Here is a 7,809-nt window from a genome sequence, read left to right as displayed (position 1 = left end):
AACGCCGAAAAGCACCATCAGAATTCAGTGCAATCCATCCCAAAAGGGGTGTTGCCCATCCAATCAGCTATTCCTCATGGCTAAGTTAAGTAGAATTCCCATCCACCAGATTGAGAGAACAAGTTGAATGGACTATCGTAAACCAGCTATGAATTAAATTCAATTGTCCCTACATGGAAACTACCTTCTTTTCAAAAATAAAAGAGTTCCTCCATTTACAAAAAAAAAAAAAAAAACCAACATGTAATTCCAAACAGCTTACCCCGTGGAATACTGTTCACCTCCACTCTACTTCTACTCAAATTAAAAGACAACTAATCTAGTAAGAAATTTAACGCTACATTTTTGGTTCTTTTTGTATAGCTAAATACTATGTTGTAAACTTCTTATTGATGCAGTAACATGTTTGGTTATTTTTGTTAATGCAAACTTCTACAACAATTTTATATTGTTTGTAGATCACTTGCATAACACAACTACCTATAGTTAATACAAAGTTTTGCAACTAGTTTGCATTAATTTTCATATAACAACAACAATACAATTCAAGAATAATATAATATAATTTCAACATCCAATATACATTAAGCATTTTATATTCATTTTGATAAAACAAATTTGTACATTTACGTCAATCCACTTCATATAACATAGAAAAATAAGAAACATTGCAAAAAAAAAAAAAAACTAGATATGTACATCCCAATAGCATTAAATGTCTTCTCTTTTTCAGCTAGTTTGCATCCTTATGTGACAAAATCAATGTTTTCCCTCATTAATGACATCAGACATGAAAGCTTCATGAGTATTCATCATCCTAAATACCTCATTCCCTTATCAATTCTCCATTCTCTATTTTTAGCTCATATATTAGAAACTTAAACCTTTTTTGTTATTTTCTCATCAAGTCATAAAAAAAAAACCATAATCTATGGCTTAGAATCAAAATATCATTGTGCATCCCTAAATACCCAAATGCATCAAATACTCAAAGATATCATAAACAACAAAAGAATTATACCTTGTACTTGGGCCAACTGTAAAACCTATGTCTTGGATTCCATTCCTTCTAGGATTTCAATCTAAGAGATTTCGTTTTGCAAAAACATTAAACTGATTCCCCATCATAATTCCGTTCAACCTTGGTTTACAATATATTTCTTACACTTGGATTTGATTTCTTTCTACTTGAAACAGATGAATTGGAGTTTGAAGAAATCTCTTTAATTTCATAATAAAATTGATAATAAAAGAAGAAAATTGTTGTAAGGTTTCTTGATTTTGGGAAAAGTTCATAATCATAAGAGATAACAAATGAAGAATGAGCAAATCAAGGTTCTAGATTTGGAGGCTTCAAATTTGTTATTGATTTTGAGTCTAAAAAATCACAAGCTTTTTAGGTTTAAGGTTCTTTAATTTCACCAATTTTGAGTTTGGGTTTAGGGTTTTTTGAAAATCAAAAGTTTTGTTCTTCCACAAAATCTTCCTCCATTTGTTCAACCCTGATTTCCTTTTTATCATCCAATGATATTTTGACAAGTGGTGGGTGAAAGGGAAAAAAAAAGGAAAAGTAACCATGTAATTAGTTGGAAAATCCATACTAGCAAAAAGAGCTAAATTAGGTGTAATAAAAATATGGGAGCTCAACGCATGTAGTTCAAAGTTTTTTTTTTTTTGGTTATTTAAACCTAAGAGATATAAGAGAAAGAAACTTGAACAATAATAGTTATAAAGGAAAGGAATCTTAAGTAAATGATATCATCACTTCGTTATAAGGGTGAGTAAAAAAGACCCAAACCGAATTAACTGATTGACGTGAATTCAATCTGAGTTGAACCAGTCAGTTTGATCGAGGCAAATGGTTATTCGAGTAAGATGCTTTGGTTCTAGCAATTTAATCGATTGATTGTCGGTAGGAAAATTTTTCCACTAAACTGATTGAAAAACCAAAGTTAATAAATATTAATTAATAATTATTTTATTTATACATATATATTAAATATTTATATAAATTTTTTTTAATATTTACCCATTATCCACCTCAACCAACATGGCCCCCTTTGAGTCTTCGACCTTTTATTCTTTCTTTATATAAAAAAATTATAATAATTAAAAAAAAAGAATAAAATTTTCACTCTTTTCTTTGATGATCTCAACTTTTGCAAGAGGAATAATTCTATATTATCTTTTTTATATTATCTATTTTATTAAAACAGGTGCGGGCTTTATAGTCAGAGAGGAGAATGGAAAACTGATTCTTGCTGGTGCGGGTAAATTGAAATTTGGAACCGATGTTGCAGAAGCTAAATTAGTAGCTGCTGTGTGGTCTCTACAGTTTTGTGAAAGGGAAAGATTAACAATACCTGTACTGGAATTGGACAGCATGATGGTAGTTAATTGGATTAAAGAGAAGAAAGTTAATGGAATGTTGGGTAATGTAGTGGGAGATTGTATAGATCTAATGCAAGAGATTGGATGTGACTTTGTTCTATATTGTCCTAAAGTGTGTAACAATATAACTCATTTGATTGCAAAACGAGTGAAGGAGATGGTTGAAGAAGCTGTGGTGTGGAGGAAAATAAAGGATACGTCCAGCAATATTCAACATGCTATGGTTCGAGATATTAGGAGCTCAAATTGAAAGCATTAATATGTGGAAGGGTTTATGTATTTTCCAAATGATTATATGACTATAAGGTATGCTTTTTCCTTTTCCATGGTTTTATCCTATTGGGTTTTTCATATGAAGGTTTTTAAGGAGGCTCTTAGTTATGTATAAGGAAGGGGTTTCAAATAAACTGAGATGTTTTATTAGAAGTTCTTGTTATACTTTGATGTTTTGATGAATCAATGGTTCACATTATTCTTCCAAAAAAAATATTAAAAGATAAAGGTACAAAATCTTTTTTATTTCTAAAGATTCAAATTCCTTCACTTCAACATAACATCCATAACTAGGGGCTAAGGGTAAGCCTTCCAAAATTTTTAAATTTATTTATTTATTATATATATTTTAATCAAGAGCGAAGGGTAGCAAATTTATGGTGGTCATGGTTCCCAAAATTTTTAAAATTTTTATTTATATTATATATTTTTAATAGCCTTCTAAAAATAATTTTTTATTTAATAATTATTGTAAATAAAAAATAATAAAATAACTCCACAAGTTTTACTCAACTTTACTTTAATTCTTAAGTTTCTCCGCACCTCTTTCTCCATTTTTTTTCTTTTCTCTTATCTTTTGTCTTTTTATTTTTATTTTACTTTTTTTTCTATAACTCACTAGTGAAACATACTTTATTCTTTAAAAAAGATTTATTAGCTTGTGAGTTTGGACAAGGAAAGATAGGAATCACTCACAAGGAAAGTTTTCTTTTATCTTTTTCATTCTATTCATATTATTTAACTATTTATGTATATCTATTTAATCATTATGTGAAATTCTATATATCGTATTTAACTATTTATATTTTATGCATTATATTTAGTTTTATATTTAGTAATTTAAGATTAAATAGAAATAAAATAAGAATATTAGATGTTGACGGCATTAATTTTTTTTTTTTGAGTTTAATTAAAGTATGAGTAAGTTGAAAACAATTAACAAATTCTTTAAAAGAAAATATGCAAATCATCCAAATGCTTCTCCTACACTTAAGCCACTATGCCTCAATGCTTCAACTTATGAATATGAGCAATGTGAATCAAAACGTCTAAGGATCAATCTTAAAGAAATAAATGTTTTTCATGTAGAACCTGATTCTTGATTAGGAATTTCCTATCAATTAAAGGGATAAAATTTGTTGTACTTATCTCAAACGTGGGTCATATTAACCCATTCTTAAAAAGTATCATTTATCAAATGATGATCATTCTTGTCATTTTCAAGCTTCTTGGTGTGAATTATATCTTTCTTGGTTGGAGTATTCTTGTGACAAAGATGTTATATTTTGTTTGCCATGCTACCTTTTTGGTAAGAAGGCCTCAAATCGTCCAAGTTCAAATGTATTTATTGAAAAGAGTTTTAAAAGTTGAAAGAAAGTTAATAGTGGAGAAAATTGTCCACTTTTGAATCATGTTGGGAAAAATTCAAATTCCCAACATAATGTTGTTGTAAAAATCTTGTGAGAATTTATTGAAAAAGTCTCAACATATTGATAGGATTATTAAAAGACAAACAGAGGAAGAGATCTTGAATAATCGACTTAGGCTCAAAACTTCTATAGATTGTGTTAGATGGTTAACTTTTTGAGTTTGTGCACTCAGAGGTCATGATAAAAGTTCATTATAAAAAAATAGAGGGAATTTCATTGAAATGTTGAAATTGTTAAGACCTTACAATGATAAAGTTCATAAGCTTATCTTGGAAAATGCTCCATGGGTATACATCTAATGATGTTCAAAAGGAAATTTTGATTATTTTGGCTAATATGGTGAGAAATTCAATTAAAGGGGAGGTGGGAAATGCTAAATTTTGTATCATTATTGATGAAGCTTGAGATGAGTCTAAAAAAAGCAAATGGATATTATTTTGAGATTTGTTGATGGTGATGGTTTTGTTTAATAACATTTCTTTGATCTTGTCCATGTTAGTGACACTAGTGCAATGAGCTTGAAGCAAGAGTCAGTGCTTGTTCTTCCTCGTTATAACCTTCAAGTTGAAAGTGTTAGTAATATAAACTCAAAGTAATATATACCAAGAAGGGGGATGAAATGGTATTTAAGAAAATCCTTTAAAACAAATGTAAAAATTGAATCTTTTGGCAATCAAAAATTCTTTTTATGTCAAAGCAAAATAAAGATTTTTTCTATGGCAAATGTAAGCAATAAATCACAATGGAGAAATTAAAATCAAGACATAAAGATTTTATAGTGATTCGACTTTCTTTACTACCTACATCCACTCCCTTGGGAACCAAGGAATTTTATATCCACTTAGGGAAGTGTGCTTTTTACAGGATCTAGTATTAAACCCTTACAACGTTTTTTCATTGGAGAAAATAGAACCATTAACAAAGTTTTTTAATGAGAGCAACCTCAACAACGCTTTTTCATGGGAAAAAGCAGAACCCTTACAATGCTTTTCCACAGAAGCAAGTAGAACTCTTCAATAATGGTTTTTAATAAGCACAACCATAAAACCATATATAGCTTTTCATGGTTAAGTTAGAACTTTTACAAGAAGAGTACAAAGTATAGCAAGAATGCTTCTACAAAGGCTGGGTGCTAAAGGTTTAAGCTTTGTGTATAAATAGAAGAAATAATCTCACAAATTTCAACTTAAGGACTTTCAAATGAGTGAGTGAGCTTATATGGCTTTTGAATGTTTGATGGAAGACTAAGATGAAAGCTAGGGAGAAAAGATAAGCTTGAGAGTTTCTTTAGGGTTTTCAAATGAGGTGTTAGGTTTCCCTTACTTCAAAATGACTCAAAAGCCATTTTTTGTAGTTGCAATGAGATTTGGAGCCCTTAGACACAAGTTTGAATTAAAATTAACCATTGTTGAAGCTTGAGGGTCAACTACAATGCTCTTAAGGTGAACTATATTCTTCAAAATTCTCAAATTTGGATTCCATAGTCAAGTACAACCTTCCTCTACTTGATCAAATTCCTGAAAGTGTGTGTTTTTTAAATTTGGGCTGATATAGCCAATTATAGAAAAGACAGGGTCGACTATGTATTTGAAATGTCCCATTTTTGACACATCAAGCTTATCAAGGTCGACTACATTTGAACCAGATTCGACTATGGCTATCTAAAAGTTGAATTGTGATTTGCAATTTACCTCAAGGTCGACTTTGTCTCTTATAGGGTCGACTATGTCTTCCCTATTTCACAATTCTTCATTCATTCTTCAACCATTCTACCATTGGATCGACTTAAACTTCTTTAGGTTCGACTCTTGACTTGTATCTTCAAGATTCCTTATCTTTTGGGCACTTTTCTTTGACTTTTTCTTTCTTGCCTTGTTCTTATAATCAAATATGAATTCAAGACATGTTTACTCTACATTTTCTTAACTGAAGATTCATTTTTTGAAAGCTTTTATGATGTTTTCTAATCATTCATGGCTTTTTAAATAAATGTGTGACTTTAGGGGACGAAAAACATGATTGAGACAATTTTAAATGCTTGACATTTAAACCAAGATATCATGTAACTTTTATCAAATCAAAATATAATATAACTCAAGGCTAACAGAAAGTATTCAAGGTAAAGAATATGGCAGGCTAGTAACAAGCACGGTGAATGGAATGGTTTACAAGCTTTGATACTTACTGATTGTCAATACTCATATTATGTGCATTGTTATGTTCACATATTACAATTAGCATTAGTTGCAGCATCTAGAGAAATAGTTCATATTCATGAATTTTTTACGTAGTTGACTTTATTGTAAATATTGTTAATGTTTCTTCCAAAAGGCATGACCAATTACAAGCTGGTTAAGCATTTGATATTGCAAACATAATTGCTAGTGATGAACTTGAAATAGGTAAAGGATCAAATCAAGTAAGAACTTTACAAAAAGTTGGAGATACTTGATAAAGCTCACACTTTCATTTTATTTGTAGCTCAATGAGAATGTTTGATGCAAGTTACACTATTATTTAAAATATTATTGATACAAGGGCCACTTATTCACAAAAAACTAATGCTTCTACTGCTAGCAAAATATTTACATCATTTAAATTTATTTTCATATCACACTTGATGTTTGAAATCATGAGAATCACTAATGTTCTTTGTCAAGCATTACAATTACATTCTCAACATATTTTAAATGCGGTTCTTCTTGCTTTTTCTACAATATCACTTTTTCAACGATTGAAAGATGATGGGTGGTTTAATTTGCTTAAGAATGTGAAAAATTTTTATCAAAACATATGATAGAAATTCCTAACATGCGTGCACTATATATCTTAGGTAGAGGTCATTCTCGTCAACTAGATGTAATTGTGGAACATCATTATCGAGTTGATATATTCTTAGTAACAATAGATTCTCAGTTACAAGAATTAAATTTGAGATTTAATGAGTAAACTATAAAACTTTTAACTTTAAGCACTATTTTGGGTCTTAATAACAATTACAAATCATCAACATTGATGATATCTACATGTTATTAGAGAGCTTTTATTCTCAGGATTTCACAAAGTAAGAAAGACTTTTTTTGAAGTTACAATTGATGCATTACGAGCTTGATATACTTTATCACCAAGGTTTTGAAGATATTAAGACACTTTTTGAATTGTGCTAGAGATTAGCAGAAATAGAAAAATTAAGCAATTATTACAACTAAAGAAAAAGTCTTTTCAGCAATAAAAATTACGAAAATAAAGCTCTGAAACAAAATAGATGATGAGTTTTTTCAGATAATTTAATTATTTACATTGAGAAATTTTGATTTGCCTTGTTTATATTAAGAAAGACATTACTAGTCTTTTTAATATAGGGTCATCATTGATGAATTTGAATTTAAGAAAAATGGTCGAGTACACCTTTCTTACAAGGCTATTATAAATTATTTTTTTCTTATTCCTTTTGATTTATATGTTAAATAAAATTATTGTTTATTATGAATATTTTGATTGTTGGTTAAATTCAATGTATTAGTTTTAAAACTTTTTAGCTTTTATTCCTTTTCATCTTTGGCCCCCAACAAAAGTTGACTAGCTCTTCCCTTGTCCACGACCACTTTTCATTTTTTATTACTTTTTTATAATATTATTATTTAAATTTAAATTAATTATGAAAAAGAAATAATAATAAAAATTTATAACCAAGTTTCTTTTTTTATTCTTTTCT

The sequence above is a fragment of the Theobroma umbraticum genome, unplaced genomic scaffold (genome assembly GCF_002168275.2).
Source record: "Theobroma umbraticum cultivar Fairchild unplaced genomic scaffold, ASM216827v3 scaffold_86.0, whole genome shotgun sequence".
In the NCBI taxonomy this organism is placed as follows: Eukaryota; Viridiplantae; Streptophyta; class Magnoliopsida; order Malvales; family Malvaceae; genus Theobroma; species Theobroma umbraticum.
The sequence above is the reverse complement of the archived record's forward strand: the minus strand, read 5'-3'. Positions refer to the sequence as shown.